The following is a 19,298-nucleotide window of genomic DNA, read 5'->3' as shown; positions in this document are numbered from 1 at the left end:
TTCCTTTCTTTCTCACGGTCTTGCTAGCACTGGTTACCACTGGCCCTTCTGGGACCGATGTCCTGACAACTCTGAGGCCATCTCCCATTGTCCTTCTCATTTTTTTTTTTTTTTTTTTGGTTTTTTGAGACAGGGCTTCTCTGTGTGGCTTTGGAGTCTTTCCTGGAACTCACTTGGTAGCTCAGGCTGGCCTCGAACTCACAGAGATCCGCCTGGCTCTGCCTCCCGAGTGCTGGGATTAAAGGCGTGCGCCACCACTGCCCGGCACGTCCTTCTCATTTTTATTTCTCTGTTGGCTCATGGTGCTGGGCAGTCTAAAGTAAGTCCTACGTGGTGTGTCTGTTAATCACTTGTTAATCACTTGGTTGAGAAATATTTATTCAAGCCCTCTGCCCCTTTTGGAAGCGGGCCCTCAGGTGTTTCAGGGAGTTGCTTCTTACAGACGATGTGGGTCTAATCTGATGTGTGGGTCACAAATACATTCTGCTGTTTTGCTGGTTGTCACTTAGGTTTGTTGGTTGCTTCTTTGCCTATGTAAAAAACATTTTAATTTCATGTAATCTCACCAATCTGTTTTTGCTTTTGTTGTCTCGACTTTGTGTGTTAGGCAAAAGAGGCACTAACCACAGCTGTGCCACTAAGCTTTTACTGATGCCGTAGCATAAATGCCTGCATAGATGCGGTCCAATCTTCCTGCCCCAAATGAAGGAGTTAATTCAATAAACACGTTACCAAGTACAACAGTTTTATGAAAGATGGATTCTGTATTGTGAAGTACTAAAGTTTTGCAAACATTTTTTTTTTTCTAATAAAATCAGTGTAGTAGAAATTCTCCAAAGTGAAATTAGGCTTCTACATTGGATTTGTAGCTTAGGGTACATTTTCCTAACATGCATGAAGCCTCACATTTAACCCCAAATACATGGATTTCCATTTTTCTATGATTCGAAATGTCTAGTTTTCCATTTTTTCCAGTGAATGAATTTTTACCTGACATGAAGACAGTGCAATTAATCAAAGAGTTTGTGTCCGAGATAAATGAACCAATATATGTATGTGTGTGTGTGTCTCTCTGGGAGTGTATGTGTCTGCCTGTTGTTCTCTCTCTCTTTCTCTCTCTTTATCTCAGTTGTGAAGAAAGGACGCTTCAGATTTTTCACCCTGTAGTGATACCAGAGCTGAAGTTTTCTTTGTTCTGGTGTGAAGTATTTTATTGTATGTGTTTTTTCTTTCATATCCTGAGTTTTAGCACTATGTGTTTCTTTAGCAGCCAGGGAACTTGGCCGAATTTGGGGCAAGATGAGTTCATCTTTGCTCAGCATCTTACAAGGTGGGTCAGCTGCACTAGCTTCTTGGACTGAAAGCCGCGTTGTAGCAGTATGACTTTCAAAGTCGTTCTGGGTAGATGAGATGTGCACTTGTGTGTTCCACCTTTTACACACAGATAGGGAAAATGTCTGTAGAACACTGACAGAAATGGAAGGACAAAGAGCATAGATAATTGATTCATCTCCACATCAATAATTAAGTCACGGTAAGTCACTTGAAAGCAAATCTCTTTTGTAGACTTCAAATGTAGTAATATTACTTTTTTGAGAAAATTGTTACTTCTAAAGTACTCTCTTCTTTTTAATAGTAAAGGAAGGGAGCGGTGCATTTGAAGCCTAAAACAGTTTAAGTCATAATTTGTCGGTGGTGTTTTCACCACATGCTCTATAATGTGCTGACTCGAATGTTTTTCTTCCAAGACCACACAAAACCATTGGTGCCCCTTTGAAGTGTGATTGTTCTTAGCAAAAATAATTATATTCTGGAGTTCTTGTTCTAGAACATTTTGTTACAGGAAAGGGTGTATAAATAAACTCCCAAGAGTTTCTAATCCAGCTAATTCCCAGGGAGCACCCAGGCCCCAGGGGTAGGAAAGATGAGTGCAACACAATTTATCTTCAAGGGCTTTTGTGAACTAAATTGGGGACGAAAACGACATAGGGATACTGTGAATGAGCAGGGTGGGAGAGATTAAAGCCAAGGATGCTCAGTGGGGGTTTGTGGCCCAAAGGATTAGAACAGCCTTATCAAGAGGGTGGCCTGTTTATTTGCGTTGTCTCTGTTCTGAAGTGATGTATGCACTCTGGGCAGCATGCTAAAGACCCCCCAATGTTTGAGTCATGGCCACTGGCCCCATTTCCAGTTAGTTAATCACTGTTCTCAAAAGAACACGGGAGTAAATGTGGCAGGGTTGCAGAGCATCAAGGTAGGTGCATATGTCAGGTTTCTGCTGATGAGCAATCATCCACTGCTCTTCAAGAAACCATTTCCTTTGTTGATTGCCCAATGTTGACACGCTAACTTATGTGTATGTGCGTGTGCTTGCTTATCTGTATGTGTACTACATGCATGAGGGGCCCATGGGGGCCAGAAGAAGGCTTTCAGAGCCCCTGGAGCTGGAGTCTCTGGGAGTTGTGAGTGGACTCATGGATGCTGGGAGCTGAATCTGGGTCCTCTGCAAGAGCACTGAATGTTCTAACTACTTGGCCATCTCTCCAGCCCCCTAAAGTTGGGTTCCTGATAATCACGTAGAGTTGGCTTAAATCACTTCAACTTTCTTTTCTTTTCTTTCTTTTCCCTCCCTTTCCTTTTCATTTCCCCCTTTGTCCCTCCCTCCCTCTCTCCCTCCCTCCCTCCCTCCCTCCCTCCCTCCCTCCCTCCCTCCCTCCCTCCCTCCCTCTCTGTTTCTGAGGTAGAGACCCAGGTAGCTCAGGCCGACCTTGAACTCCTGTTCTAACCTCCTGAATCACTGTGTCACCTGTATCACTGGTGTCACTGATGTCACCATGCCCGGCTTCCCATTTCTAATGACTGCTTTGCACCTAGGGCTTACTCAAGGCTGGTTTTTCTTTCTCCTGCTCACTGTTCCCTCCTCTCCCTGGTTTGTTCCCTTTACTTTTTGATATGTAGTATGATCAGGCTGGCCTTGAACTCAGTCTCCTGAGTAGTGGAGCCTATTAAGTGCTCACCTCAAGATCTGGTGTGTGAAGGTTTCATTCAACTCTAATATATGTTACATTTCTTCGTTAGTGTTTGTTACCCCTTTTGTGAATCGTTTCTCCATTTAAAAAATATTTGAGCTGTTCTCTTCCTCTCCCCATGGAGTGATCATATTTCACTGTATCTGAACGGTTCAGAAGAATCTCGTGAGGAACAAGTGGTCAGGGTTATTTGAAACTATTGTGGTCAAGGAAGTTTTGGGATCTGATGATGTCTCTTGCTTATCAGCATGGAAACAGAAGGTCTTTGTTCTGGCTATGCTAAGCACATCTATCGTCCTTGTTTATTACTCTTAGCAAGTCCCCCCATCCTGGGGCCCATATGGATTTTAAACTGTAGAAGTGAAGATAGAGACCATATGGCGGGGTGGGGTGAGCATTGTGAATGACTTGTGTTGTGAAAGCGCTTCCCTGGCAACCTAAGTTGATTCCTAGGACCCATTAGAAAAAAGAAAGGCAGCTGCAGGGGTATTTATTTGTAATGCCAGCACCCTACAGGACAAGACAGACCCTGCCTCAACAGGTTAAAGGGTAAGAAGTCACTCTCCCAAATTGTCCTGTGGCCTCTACATATATGCCACAGCATTCATATGCCTATGCACTCTCCCATGCATTCAAGTGTGCACTTGTGTGTGCATACACATACACAGGCACAGAGACAGAGCAAACAAAAATTGAACAAAAAGAAGGATACACATGTACATTTTGTTAACTCCTCACCTTTATGACACAGTAAGAAGAAACTCAAATCTTAAAAATACTCAGTAATGATGCTGGCCTAGTACCTTAGCTCCATGTACTAAAATTTACCTCAGAAGGTTTTCTATTCTCTTATTTTTATTTTTTGGCTATTTTGACTGCTCTTAAAGATCCCATGTAGTTAGATGGCTCACAATGGCTGGTGGCAGTTCTGATTCGTTGGGACTTCTCCAGGGCCCTGTGTCTCTTGGCTAGAAGTCTCATTTGCTTTCTTATTCCAAAGCTGTGTGCAGTGCCAGTCCCCTCCCCTCTTCTGGAGTGCGCATCTTCTAGCCTTTCATTGGTCACTGAAGGATTTACCAGATCCAGGTTTTATATCATAGCTTTGCCTGTTGTCTCTGTGCCAAAATGTGTTTTTCACCATTCTTCAAATTCTTTCCTCCTCTCTTTTGTGCCTAAAGTGTTCTCATGTCTCCCCAGTAAAACTCTGCTCTTTGGAATTCAGCCCAAGTGTGTCTTTTCGTGCACGGCCTTTCTGATCCTTCTAGAAACTATACGCTGTGGCCTCTTCCTGCATGGTCTTTCTGATCCTTCTAGAAACTATAATCTGTGCTAGGGGCACAGTGTTCTTTAGTACTTACCATATTTGACATTTTGCTGTGGTTATTTGTGTCTGTCTTATCACTCCCGAGGAGAGACATTATATCATATAGTTTATTGTTATGTTTCCAGAGCTTGGAGCATGACGCCATGCATACATTGAACACTTGGTAAAAATGTCTGTATTGAATGAAATGTGTGATTGCAAAGGTGTGGTTATGAACGAAGTGCTGTCTCAGTGACTGCAGTTCAAGTATGGCGTGCACTTTGGCTCTAGCCTTTGAAAGACTCTATTGCTGTGCTCCTTGGTGCTACTGCGTGTTCTCACTTCAATTTCTGTTGTGATTTAAGAAATCCACCCATTAGACTAGTTGGAAGGACTTTTTCAACACTTATTATTTCAATAATGTTTTCCTTGTAATTTTAGGATAGCTTAATCAGAACCTAGTTTTTTTATCTTTTTTAAACTTTGTATTTTCTGAAAGCTGCTAATAGAATATGAACATTGAAAAGGTGGGTTCTCTGTACTCTTAGCACATTTATCCTTACACAGACATCAGGGAATAAGTGAGAATGTTGCACAATACTCCAACAGTGTTTTGATTTTTCTTCCAACCCTGGAGTGGGAAGAGGGCAGAGCTTTAAAGAGACCAAATAATTGCTTAACAGCTCCTTTTAGATTGCAACACCCCTTTACCAGCAATACTGACACTAGCCAAATTTACTTAAGCAGTTATTTGAGAAATCATGGAAAATAATAGCATATAGTAGAGGGACTGAATGCAGTCATATTTACTAGTGCTTTGAACTATATGATCTCCACTTGTGGAGAGTGAGAGGCCATAGGTAGATAGGTAGATAGATTAGATAGATAGATAGATAGATAGATAGATAGATAGATAGATAGATAGACAAGAATTAGTTGCCAGAGACAATGTACATCAGTGGCCCTAGGGTTTCTGAAGCTATGACATCCATGTCATCCTGCTTGTGGCCTGATTGCTTTAGGCAGAGTGAGAATTGCTTCTGTAATAATAGCAGGGTATATGTGTACTCTGAGCTTTGGTGGGGTTGAGGGTGACTAGGGAACAGACAGTGAATGTATGAAGTAATTCAAATACAGTGCTTGGGATGTGAAAGCAATCTTGTTGTGATTTCTGTCACACCGCTGCTCACTAGTGTTGATTGGACAATGTGTCTGGCTAGACAGGCAACCTCTTTCTTCCTCTGATCCATGCACCTGGGCCCAGTTCACTAGGGCCTCATGCTTCATCTACCTATTTCAGATCCATCCCCTTTCCATCATGGAGAATTACTGTCCATCCACCTGGATTCTCTGATTCAGACAGGCCATTTCATAATGTTGATTGTAGTTTTTCCTCCCGTTCTCATTTCCCTGAAGACTATAAGGACTCAAATAGTCCATTTCTGGACTCATTGCTCATGGCACTCAGAAAACAAACATGCATGGGTGAGAGTGAAAGACTATGGAAATTATAGCAAAGCTCTAAGTGAATCTTACCAGGCTTTCAAGTCCTTGACTGATCTGACCCTATGATTCTAGGAGATACATTTAATAGTGTCTTCAATAATAGTGATAGTGATGTTAATACATGGTTGTCAACTGTGCTGGCTAGTTTTATGTTAACTTGACACAAGCTAAAGTCATCTGAAGAGGGCGAATCTCATTTTTCATAAGATGGGGTGGAGGGGACCAGTCTATTGTGGGCGGTTCTATCCCTGGGCTGATGGTTCTGGGTTCTATAAAAAAATATAGGCTGAGGAAGTCACGAGGAGCAAGCCAGTGAACAGCACCCCTCCATGGCCTCTGCATCAGCTCCTGCCTCCAGCTTCCTACCCTGTTTGAGTTTCTGTTCTGACTTCTCTTGGTGATAAGCAGTTACATGGAAGTGTAAGCTAAGTAAACTGTTTCCTCCCCAAGTTGCTTTTGGTCATGGTGTTTTGTCCCAGCAATAATAACTCTAACTAGTATATCAATATATATGGGGAATTTATTATTTTCCAATGTAATGCACTTTGCACTCAGCTTCACAGAAGTTTAACCACAGCCTTGTGGGAGTTGTTTATAGAACACTGTCAAACATGGAAGAGATTATGTGACTTACTTGCTATTTTTTGGACTGTGTCTTTAGGAGGAGTACTGAAGTTACATGAATCAACAGTTAAGATTATTTTTGTTTTGAGTGATTTTGCAAACAACCACGCAATATCAGAGGTGACGAAGTAAAACTTTTTAATCCTGGACATTTTCCCTTCCTAAGTAGAGTTCAGCCTTTATGGCCTTGATTCAAAGAAATGGTGTGGCCTTCCTCACAAAATACTTACAAAGGAAAAGCCTGTCGAAATAAATAACTGAAAATACAAAGAGCCCCAATAAATATCCATGCAACACAATGAGTTTTATTTTGGTGTAACTTAAAAAAAAAATTATGTGTATGTGTGTTTTGACTGCTTGTGTATCTGTGTGGCACATGTGTGTGCCTGGTGCCTATGGAGGCCAGAAGAGGCCTTTGGTCCCCTGAGATAGGAGTTATACAAGGTTGTGAGCTGCCAGTGGGTGTTGAATTAAACCGAGGTTCTGGAAGAGCAGCCACTATTCTTAACTGCTGAGATTAGAGGTCCTCTCAGATATGTGCCTGCTTAGTAATGGCTTCATAAGCCCATGTCTGCAGAGAGGTTATTAAGGAAATCTCAATCTTCTGCTGTCACCTGTTCTCAGTGCATCGCACACTGGGTATCTGCAGCTGGCTAGCCACTAGTGTGGATGAATGCCTACACATGGACACTTTTCTTTCATTCTAAACTCTGGATTTCTAAAACAGACTCATCTTTTAAAAGATGACACCCCCCATTTCAGTGTATGGGAATAATTCAGTGTTATCCTGGAGTTTCATACTTTACCTTTGGTTTTTCATTCTGTCCACCTCTGTATTGAAGCCATTTTTCATGTTACTATTTTCGATGGCCTTGCTATGAATTCTTTCCCATGTTCCTAGTTTGAAGCTGGATGCTATACTCAGATTATTGACACCTCTTAACTGGTTCATCTTCCTCAGTCTTCTTCCCCTGGCACAGACAGGCAAATGTACATACCAAAGACATGCCCTGAAAGTTCCATTCCTTCCTCCACTCCTCCAGCACCAGCACCAGCACCACCTACCACCACCACCACCACCACCACACAGCACCAGCACACCCCCCCCCCAAGGCCCCACCATCCACCTTCACCCCCTCACACCTTTAATTCTCAATTACAGTCTGATCAGTCAGCCTGAAGAACTTCCATCATTCCAGCCACTGTAACACCTCTAGGAGATGTTCTGAGACTTCCTGTTCGTCTCCCCTTCTCTTTGAGCTCGTCATTCGTTCCTATTTTTTTCTGGGTTCCCTGTCCTGCTCAAGTTTGAGTCCATGCCTCAGAGTCTCTTGTTGAGATGGGTTCTTGAGTTAGTTGGAGCCTTGGAAGCTTCCTGAGTTTGAACTCCTTGGACTTGGCTGCAGGTCATGCTGTCAGGACCCATTGGTTGGAGAGAGTAGACCTTCCAGGGTCAGCCGCTTCACTCATATTGCACAGCCAGGACTCATTGTGAGTTTTGTTAACTGGTGTGTGGTTGTCTGGTGTCTGGCCCCATCAGACAACTGTTACTTCCTCGACTTCTTTTTTCTCAGTGATGCTGAGACCCTGTAAGCCATGCTTATGTGTTGTACAAACCCTCTTGTTTTTAGATTCCAGATGACTTTTTTTAAAACCTAATTTTGTTGTGGCTATTGTTTGATTTTGATCACAGTTGTTTTTTTCATGTAGATTTGGGAAGATCCAGGATATTGGTTTCCATCTGGACTCCCATCTTTTGGACAACTGAAGATGAGGTTTAGAAGGAACTGGTTTGGTAAAAATAAAGAATAACACCATGCCATTGAGAAACAATGTGTATCTTACTAAGTTTTTGAAATCCACCCCCTGATTCAGGTCTTGGAATTAGTAAGCACCCACATAGATAGTTGTTGACAACCAGGTATGCCAGGAGATGAGCGGGGGCATGAATGAGGTGTGCTGGAACTCTTAGCTTGCTGCCTGGCCACACGGACGCCTTCATTTGCATCTCAGCATTCTGCTTTCCACACCTTGGTGCCTCAAGAACTTCTGGAAATGAACTGTAGCCACCACGTTGGGTTTTGGAGTTGTTCCTTGTACGGGTACCAGACTGAGTGTCTCATGTCCTTAGCTGGCCTTATTTGCTGGGTCTGTGTTCTAAATACCTACAGCTTCATAATTTCCTTTTTATTTCCTGCCCTAAACCTTGCTTGTGGGTAAATAAATCACTTGCAGTCTCTAGTCGTGCCAGAACTTTCTGCTCTGATCAGGGAGAGGAAGGAAGCTGCCTGGATGTTCCTGGGCTCTTTTTGTCTCACTACTCTCGTTTATTCTACTCACATAAAACACATGAATGTTAGTAAACAGAGCTACAAAACTGTCACAAGACATACTTCCCCAGAGCTCTACACTTGGCCGTCACTTCTCCATTGCCTTGGGCAGCCAGGGGATGTGCTAAATCCACCCTGTTCCTCATATTCTCTTCAACTCTCCCCCAGTTTTGTTTCCTTGGTTCTCTGGGATTCGCCTTCTTTTCTTCGAGAAAGTTTTCTGGAGGAGGAACTGAGGGATGAAGACCTGAAATGGGATCTCTGTCCAGAGAATTCGCTGCTGCTTTGACAAAATCCAGCAATACTTTAATTTCAAGGAAAGTCACGTAGGAAACTGAATACCCTTGTTATTTTTCAAATCCATGTGATGCCCGGTGTTCTTGGCCATAAGTCATGGGAGCAAATCATGGAATTACATGGGAACTGTGTTTACTGGGTTCAGAACGTGTGTGAAGATGTTTATGGTACTTTTCTGGCTTGGACACTGGGATGTATTTCTTAGCAGATTCCCTTGAGGTATAGTTGAATGCAGTCAGCTTGTTAAAATGAGAAACAGGAATCCCTCACAGTTGGATGCATTAGACACTGCAGCTGTTCAAAGAGACTGAATGACCTTGTTAATTATGGTGGGGCATCCTCTCTCTCTCCCATATTACTGCTTGTCATGAATTCATTCCTTAAATAATGTGGCTGTGGGAAGGAGATGTGTGAAGAACATTCTAGATGGTTACAGTTCATTTCAGTTGAAGAGGAAAAAAAATTATACAAAAGTGGCACAGACATTGAAAAGATGAATGAAGAATGAGATTCTTAGCCTGGCATGGTTGAGGTCATTAAAATATCTTCTGTGAGAATGGCATACAAATGTACACACATGCATATATGATAGTTAATTTAAATTTAAATTAATGAAGTTTTGGCATAAATCTTCTGAGTATATTTATGACCTTTTACAAATAAAATATGATACTGGTAAAATATGTACAGTATAAAATATAAAAAGAAACAACCCTCATGCTTTTCTAATACTTGCTCTTCCTAGGAATTATATACCCATATATTATGATATATAGATTATACTTTTTTTGTGAAAATTTGATCACTATTTCTACTACAGTGAACTGAAAACATTCTTAATATTTAGTGGTTTTGTTCCCAGATTGATGGGATTTAGTAAGTTTCCTTAAGTGCATTAGACACAGGATGGCTTCTGTGTGAGAAAGACGTCAGGGACACCACAGCTATCCCACCGTGGCTGCCCTTCTGAACCCTTAGCCTTAATGATATGCTGGTGTCTAGAAGTCACTCTGCAGCTGTCAAGCCAGTCGCACAGCTGCTGGAGACAGGAGACGGAGGGGCAGCTGATGGACAAGTGTGACCATCCCATGCCGAGCATGACTACAAAGACAGCAGGCAGACATATGTCTAGTGTTGAAATGCTTTGAAAGTGATTCATACAAATCTAGAGAAGAAAACAATTATCAATTTTATTATCCCCCAATTACTTATCATGATTCCAGCTAATATACTTTTTATACTTCTCTTTTTAATGCCTTCTATTAAATGTCTTGTTAGAAATGGCATATTACCTGCATGGACTTCCTCCCCCAACTACCATGTCATTCTAATTGTATGAGAAGCTAATATCCCAATTAAGGAATGTTCCACAGAATGCCTGGTGAATAACTATTAGAACTATCATAGTCAGATAAAGGAAATTGTGAGACACTATCCCAGGCAGGGGGATCTTAAAAAGACATGACAAATAAGTATGATGTCATATCCTGGATGGATTATTTGGGAAAAACCTAAGGTATCTATATAAAAAACGGGTTTTAGTTAATAAAAAGGTACCAATATGAGTTCATTGTGCCACACAAAAGGAGGGTGTTAAAATAGGAGAAAAAAAGCTGGATTTCAAGGAAACTTTTTATATTCTCAACCAATCATTTTTGTAAATCTAAAACTATTTTTAAAGTAAAACAAAATGGTTTTACAAGTGTGTGATGATACTGTGTACACAGTTCTGTATTCTGACTAATGTTATTATGGCTTTCATTTTTTTTTTTTTTTACATTTTAAAGATCATTTTTATTTTTAAGTGTGTGTGTGTGTGTGTGTGTGTGTGTGTGTGTGATGCATGTCTGAGTGCAGTGTCCTTGGAGTCCAAAAGAGGGAGCCAAACTTGGTCCTCTGCAAGAGTAGGTATGTGCTCTTAACCACTGAGTCATCTCTTCAGCTCTTTGTGTGTGTGTGTGTGTGTGTGTGTGATGCATGTCTGAGTGCAGTGTCCTTGGAGTCCAAAAGAGGGAGCCAAACTTGGTCCTCTGCAAGAGTAGGTATGTGCTCTTAACCACTGAGTCATCTCTTCAGCTCTTACTGTGGCCTTTAAAAAGAACTAGTGGTTGTTTACTATTCCTGAGAGTGAGTATGCTATAATTCATTTAGCTGACTGTTCATAGGAGAGAGATTTTATCTGTATGTATGTACATATAAATGTGAATGCACTTAATATGCATATGCAAAATTCTGTATCAAATAAATTTATGTCTTTTATAGTGTATTTTTTTATAATGACACTGAATATAACAAGGGAGAAAAAGTATAAAAATGAATTGGACTTTGTATGATACAAGGAACAGAAGTGGTAATGAGCTCTCAGTTATTTCCTTGTTTTATGTCTTGGTCAAGTTGGAGCAGCCTGTGGGTTTTAGAAATGTTGAATCTGATCAAATTATTTACATTTCTTGAGATTTTATGTCTTAACCTATTTGTTGGATTGAAAATAGTAAGTTCTCTGTATACAAGAAAACCCTAAAACATTTAAAATTAGTATATTGAAAAAATATGAATGGAAACTTTAACATAAACGTTTTGTTTAGGAATGATGATGAACTTGAGTTGAGCAGCGGTGGCGCATGCCTTTAATCCCAGCACTCAGGAGGCAGAGCCAGGCGGATCTCTGTGAGTTCAAAATCAGTCTGGTTACAGAGTGAGTTCCAGGACAGCCAGGACTTTCACAGAGAAACCCTGTCTAGAAAAAAACAAAAACAAAAACAAACAAAAAAAATGATAATGATGAATTTGAAGCTGGAGAGGTGGTTCAGCAGTTCAGGGAGCACATTGCTCTTCCCAGCACCCACATCAGGTGTCTCACAGCCACTTGGCACCCCCTCTTTTTCCCTGCAAAAAATTTTATTTTTTAAAAATAATTTTAATTTTTATTGAAAATAGATTTTGTATACAGTATTTTTATCATGGTTTCCTTCCTCCAGATCCTTCCTATCTCCCCGCCCACCCAAATCCACACCCTTTCTCTCTTTCTCTCATTATAAAAACAGGCAACTAAAAACAACAACAAAAGCCCAACCAGAACAGAACAGAACAAAACAATAAATAAATAAGCACAAGAAACACACAGAGACACACACACATTCAAACATACAGAAATCCCATAAAAACACAAAATGGGAAACGAATATATTAGTTGTTAGTAAGCTGTTTCCTTAGTGGCTTTGAAAATAGAATGGATAGTTATGTTAATCTTCCCTCCCCTAGCCCAAAACGGTTTTCTTAAAGATTGGATGAGTAGATAGCTGTAAGAAACCCAGTCGTGGGGCTGCAGAGAACAGCAAAATAGCTCAGATTTCAGAAGGATGGTAGAAAGGATTTCGATGTCCTCATCATAAATAAATGATGGTGTTTTCCCATGTTTAAGCACGTGCAAATCTATTAGGCATCACGTGGCGCTCCATTAATGTGTAAATTTTTATGTTTTTGGAAACTACTAAAAGACAAATCTAACTAGAGAAGATAAATTTAGTTAAAAAATGAAAGGGATGATCTTGTGAAATTTAGGACCTGGTGGGAGATGAGGCACTTAAAAATTCCTCGGCTCTGAATGCATGGATGCCTGGCCAGGTATGGGATGCATCACCCTCCGTCGGGGAGAGGCAGGCCTGTCTCCTGCTTTGGTTTATTTTGGAACAGTTCCTGTCCTTAGGCAGAGAGCTGAGTGTTCTTTCCCCATGACTGCAGATGCCAGACATGCTGTGATCTTGGACTGTGGTGCTCATTAACCAGGACCTGATGACTGTCAGGCTTCACAGCTTCCTCTTGTACAGGGGAGAAGATATTCTCACATCTGGTGTTGAGTGTGTGTGTATGTGTGTGTGTGTGTGAAGCTGCGCGCGCACACGCTTCTCTCTCTTTGTGCTGAGAAAGTGTATTATTTTAGATATAACACATCTCCTTTATTTTATATTTCTTTCTTTCACCTTTTAAAATTTTTTGTGTAGTACTTTGTTATTTGTTGAGAATTTCATATATGCATATAATGTATTTCAATTGTATTTATTACCCATTTTCTCTCTCCAACACTTCTCAGATATCTGCCACCTTTTTATATCCCCCTCCCAACTTCATGCCTTCTTATTTTGTTTTGTTAAATTCAGTTTGTCCAATTAATACTGCCCACATAGCATTAGTGTAAGGCTATTTGCTGGGAAATGGTCAACTTACCAAGAATCATGCCCTTAAAGAAAACTGACTTTTCCTCCTCTGGCAGCCATCAACAGTCAGCCACTCATCATCTTGAGGTGGGGGATGACGAGTTCCACCCCCATACATTTTGGAATGTTGCCTGGCTTGCTTTTGTGCAGTTGAACATGGCTATTGTGAGTTCATGAGCTCCTGCATCCTGTCATGTCTAGAAGACACCATATTGTTCCAATCCTCCCAGACTTTTGGTTCTTATATATATTTTTAAGAAGTTTATATTCCCGCATTGTTAGTGTCCTGGCTAGTTTTTTTTTTTTTTTTTTTTGTCAGCTTGCCACAAGCCAGAGTCATCTGGTCATATGAAAACTCAATTGAGAAAATGCTTCTATCAGGTTGGCCTGTGGTGCATGTTTTTGATTCATGATTGATGCTGGAGGGGCTCAGCCCAGCAGGCTGGTGGTCCTGAGTTGTATAAGAAAGCAGGCTGAACAAGCCATGAGAAACAAGCCTGTAAGCCGCCTTCTTCCATGACCTCTGCTTCAGTTCCTCCCTCCAGGTTTCTGCCTTGAGTTCCTGTCCTCATTTCCTTCCAAGGTGGACTGTGACGTGGAAGCGTAAGCCAAACAAACCCTTTCTTCCTCAAGTTGCTGTTGGCCATGGTGTTTTCTCACAGCAATAGAAACCCTAAGTAAAACACTCAGTGTTAGCTGTCCCAACCCCTACATTCTCCTCTTTGCTGACCTGAATTAAAATACACACAAGAGTGCATGTATTTACATGTGGAAGAACACATGGAAGTTAAAATGCTTTTAAAAGTAAAACTATATGTGTCAAATAAAATGTATGGAGTGAGATAGGTAGAAGACTGTTTAGATGAGAAGTATGATCAGAATGCTCAAATTTATTTGCTGTTAATATTTATGTATTTATTCCTTGAAATTTTCATATATTGTATTTTGATCATTTTCACCTCCCACTCTCCTCTAACTCCTCCAATAATCTCTCCCCATTTTCTACCCCTTCCCAACTTCATGCCCTATTCTGATCTATTTATTATTTTAAATTACCCACTGATGCCAATTTGTGCTGGCCATATACTTATGGGTGTGGTACCATGCGGTGGTATTGTGTTCCCCAAAATACTGTGCACCCTAATAAAATTATCTGGGGTCAGAGACAGAACAGCCACTCGATACAAAGGCTAGAAAATGGTGGCACTCACACCTTTAATCCTAGCATTCCAGAGGCAGAAATCCCTCTGGATCTCTGTGAGTTCAAGGCCACATTGGAAACAGCCAGGCATGGTGACACATGCCTTTAATCCCAGAATTCGAGCCTTTAATCCCAGGGAGTGATGGCAAAAACAGAAAGATATATAAGGCGTGGAGATCAGAAAATAGAAGCTTTTAACTGGTTAAGCTTCAGGCTTTTGAGCAGCAGTTCAGCTGAGAGCTATTGGGATGAGGACACAGAAGCTTCCAGTCTGAGGAAACAGCATCATCTGAGGAATTGGCGAGGTGAGGAAGCTGTGGCTTGTTCTGCTTCTCTGATCTTCCAGCATTCACCCCAATACCTGGCTTCAGGTTTGCTTTTATTAGTAAGACCTGTTAAGATTCTTGCTACAGTACCATCCACTGGAGTGTAGTGGGCCTACTAGGGGCTGTACCCTTAAAGAAAATTGACTTTCTCTCCCTCCTGTGGAAGCCATCATTTGTCTGCAGTTAGGGGCGAGGACTCACAAAGCTCTACCCCATGTTAGAATGTTGAATGTTCGGGGTTCTTGGAGGCAACCACAACTGCTGTGACATGGTCCTGCCATGTCCAGGAGATACTCTTTCACCCTGGTCCTCTTTAACTTCCAGCTCTTACACTTTTTATTCTTCTTGTTCTGTGATGGTCCCTGTGTGTGTGTGTGTGTGTGTGTGTATGCATGTGTGTGTGTGTGTGTGTGTTGTATAGATGCCCCATTTGTGGCCAGCTCACCTTTGTTTTGTCTTTTTCTCTGAAACTGTTACCTGAGAATAGAAGTATTTATTATACTATTAAAATACATTTTATTTTATCAGTTCTTTTATTGGAAGTGTAGGGAAGCCTACTACTTCCCTAATAAACAGGGTACTTCTGATTAATACTTTGGAATTTTTTTAAAAGGTTCATGACAGGAGCAACTGAAGGCCTATTCTTTATTGAGGCAGTGGTCCATTTGCAGACTGTCACAAGTTCTAGATCGCTGGGACCCCTTGTTGTAGACCAATGACTAATGTAGATTTCATCTTAATCTGTAGTGCATGTTATTTTAATGTGAAATATATTAAATAAATGCCAGTAAAATGGTTTTACCCTCCTCCCTTCCACTCTCTAAGTCAGAATGAGTAGAAAAGAGGTGCTGTTTTTTTTTTTTTTTTTTTTTTTTTTTTGGGGGTTTTCGAGACAGGGTTTCTCTGTGTAGCTTTGCGCCTTTCATGGGACTCACTTGGTAGCCCAGGCTGGCCTCGAACTCACAGAGATCCGCCTGGCTCTGCCTCCCGAGTGCTGGGATTAAAGGCGTGCGCCACCACCGCCCGGCCAAGAGGTGCTGTTTTATCTTTGATCTTGGGACACCCTTGGCAGGGGACTGCCTACAGAGTAAACAGAACTTGGGCAAATAGCCCTGGATTAGACAGAAGAAGACTAGCCCACAACCCGGATGTTTGAGGTGTTAACAAGCAGAATGTTTATTTGCAGTGTCCTTCTGAATACCGTGTTTATGAGTTGAGACCCTTACTTTCACCTCCTTTCACCTGACGAATGTTCTCATCTCCAGGACGTAAGAAGAGTCTTCATGGACTTCGTTGTTGTTTCCCAGTGAATTCCCATTCTGCAGATAACTGAAAAATTAGTTGAATATATTCCTTTGTTTTCTAGTAGCTGAAGTCACAACCAAAACAGAGCCTCAAAGCCTCAGAGCAGCAGTGTGTTCATTACCTGGAAGGTAAGCCCGCTGCTGTCTGAGAAGCTGTATTTTCAGGTAGTCATTGCTAAACAGAGATTTCTTGTCAAGAGAGAATTGCACTTTGAGGGCAGAACAGAGTATTGCATTTTGGATTTTGTATGTAAGTCTTAGTAGGAAAGAATTAATTGTGTAGTTTTGAGTGAAGGTAAAATACTATGTTTATTGTATTTTAATTTGCTTTCAGCTATTAAACAAAACAAAACAAAAATAAAATATCTTCCCCTCAAACAACAACAGCAACAACAAAACCATGCCTGATGCCAAGATCACTTAGAATTAAGGCCAACATAACAGCTCAAATAGTCCTTGGTCTTAATTCTTGGTGGGGCACAGCCCCTGTCTTCACAGCTTGCAGGACTCACCACAGCAGCTGTCCTGCCCCTTCTTGCCTTGCAGGAGCCATCCATGGTGGCCAGGAAGCTGGGAACTTGTGAAAACACTGACTTTTGAGGAAGAAAGGGGAACTTCAGGACAGATGAGAGAGCTGAGCCTACATGTGAGCTCTCAAGTAGGCTGAGGGTAGAGCTGAGGCACACGAAAGATGGTTATGTAGAACTTCCCCTTAGGAGCACACTTCCTGTTTCTGACTTAACTTCTTCCAAGTATTTTCGTCCCAGTGAGTGCAGCTCCAGACATTCTCCCCAGCTTTCTGTATATTAAATTAAACTCCGTTTGACGGAAGTCACATCGGAAATCGCGTTGACTTAGATCGCTTCTTATTTCAGATTTACCCCCAAGGCCTGTGTGTTTTCCCCTGGTCGAGCTGTTTTGGTCTTTGTCTAAAGCAGCATTTCCTTACACTGAGGAAGATTGCAGATGAGAAGCGGATTTCCTTCCGGATGCACGGAGTCCTGACTTCTGTACATTTTCTCTCATTCCTCTGAAAACCCTGCTGCTGCTCCATTGCTCATCTTACTTCTCCTGATTTCCTCAGGAGTTGTCAGAAGGAGGCAGCTGCTCTTTCAGCTTTCTGCCTACAAGACTTAACTCAGTCCTCAAGTTCAAAAGACAACTTTGTTATGTGCACAGTTGCACTGTCTGGCCCAAGGCTACACGCTTTGCTCCCCTTTTCTCTAGGGCTCTAGAACAGTTTTTTTCCCTGCTTTTCTGGCTCTCTTCCCCCTAGGCCACACCCACCTCCATTGGCCAAAGCCAATGCCACAAGCTCTGGCTGTCTGCTGTGGTAGCACCTTATTTCCAGATCCGGAAGTTTCTATTGCAGTTTTGGCTGGGAAACTCCATACTACTTGGGGTTTTAAAACCACAACAGCGTTTCTTTATAGATTATTCTGCAATCTGAGCTCCTTCATAGTGAGAATGGTTCATGTCTGTACCACATGACACCTGCTGGTACTGGATCATCGGAGTGACTTGGTTATTCAGGGCTATGGTCTCAGCTGCACACTTGAAACACCTGGGGGTCAGCTAGGTGTGTCTGTGTCTCCTAGTGGCTTCTCATGGGGCCAGCACAGGCTCTGTCCAAGTGTGCTGGTTATGTGTCTAGGTGGACTTTCCACATAGATGGTGGTTTTTTTTAAAGTTTATTTTGTTTTTAATTCAAATATAATTCTACCATCTCCCTCCCTCTAATCAATCCCATGATCCGTCCTTGCTCCCTTTCAAATTCATGACCGCTTTTTCTTTAATTATTTTTGCTAGAGAGGCATACACATGTGTAGGAATAGATATATTTAGAATATATAAATATAATCTGCTGTGCCTGTTTAGTGTTTCTTGGATAACCAATCAGAGGGCCCACCCGGGGGAAGACGAATTTTCCATTTCTCGGTAGTCATTAATTGCCCTATAGCTCTTCTTTTAGGGATGGGGCCCCATGCATTATATTGACATGCCAGCTGATGTTTTCAGTTTTCATGATTTTTTTTTTTTTTTATGAAAAGGAAGCCACCATGCATTCTTAGTGTCTGAACTTGGAGATTCCAAAATGTTCTGTTAGCTAAATCTATTGGCTCAAGTGGCCACTGGACCTGCTTGGATTGAAGGGAAAATAAATAGCTATCAGCAGGAGAACTGGAAAGAATTTGTCTCCTCTAATCTATTGTACAAGGGTAAATCCTCAGGTTTGTGTGGGGTCTTTCCTCTTCGTTTTTTTTTTTTTTCTTTCTTTCGAGCTGGGGATAGAACCCAGAGCCTCTTCATGAAGTCCCTCAGTAGATTTTGATACTATTCACTTCAACTTGAATTTCTGGAAGAGGTCATGGCTCACTCATAGATGGATTTCAAAGAAAACAACTTAGAAAAACAAATAGCAGTAACAAGACAAAACCCAAAATGATAGCAAAAGTGTGTGTGTGTGTGTGTGTGTGTGTGTGTGTATTTAGACTGAGAGTTGTAGGCCAACTTCACTGTCTCTTCCACAGATAGTTCGTCTTTTGCTGTAATCTCTTTCCTCTTCTGTCAGCCATGGACAACTCTCTTAGTTTCCAGTGGATTCATCACTATTTCTCTTAACGTCTTTTCTTCTGCTTCCAGTTTCTGATTCCTGATATCTGCTCTTCTTTTTTATGTTGGAGGTTGATTGTTCAGTGATAAGCTTTTGCTGTTGTGGATGAAAACTGGCTAATTTTATGTCAATTTATTATAAGCTCAGAGTCATTGGAGGGGAGGGAGCCTCAGTTGAGAAAATTCCTCCATATGATGGGTCTGTTGGTAAGCCTTTTAGGGCATATTCTGAATTTAGTAATTGATTGGGGAGAGCCCAGCAAACTGAGCAAGCCATGGGGAGCAAGCCAGTAAGCAGCACTTCCCCATGGCCTCTGCATCAGCTCCTGCCTCCAGGTCCCCGCTCTGTTTGTGTTCCTGTCCTGACCTTCTTTGGTGATAAACAATGATGTTGAAGTAGAAACCCAATAAACCCTTTCCTTTCCGACTTCCTTTGTTCATAGTGTTTCATCACCGCAATAGTATCCCAAACTAGGGCAGAATTGGTACCAGGATAGTGGAGTATTGTTGTGACAGACCTGATCATTTTGTTTTGGGGAGGGTTGTGGAAG

At 41.5% G+C, this 19,298-nt stretch overlaps 1 protein-coding gene and 1 long non-coding RNA gene across 3 annotated transcripts in view; both read left to right on the top strand.

The window, feature by feature from the left end:
- The window catches only part of Tbc1d4 (TBC1 domain family member 4), a 156,698-nt gene that overhangs the window by 48,135 nt on the left and 89,265 nt on the right, over positions 1 to 19,298 (top strand). The window lies entirely within an intron of this gene.
- On the top strand, positions 15,549 to 15,948 carry LOC143267448 (uncharacterized). The gene is made up of 2 exons (XR_013042576.1): positions 15,549 to 15,675; positions 15,865 to 15,948. It is a non-coding gene; the product is annotated as an uncharacterized LOC143267448 (long non-coding RNA).

The sequence above is a fragment of the Peromyscus maniculatus genome, chromosome 9 (assembly GCF_049852395.1).
Source record: "Peromyscus maniculatus bairdii isolate BWxNUB_F1_BW_parent chromosome 9, HU_Pman_BW_mat_3.1, whole genome shotgun sequence".
NCBI classification, from domain to species: domain Eukaryota; kingdom Metazoa; phylum Chordata; class Mammalia; order Rodentia; family Cricetidae; genus Peromyscus; species Peromyscus maniculatus.
The sequence above is the reverse complement of the archived record's forward strand: the minus strand, read 5'-3'. Positions and strand labels throughout refer to the sequence as shown.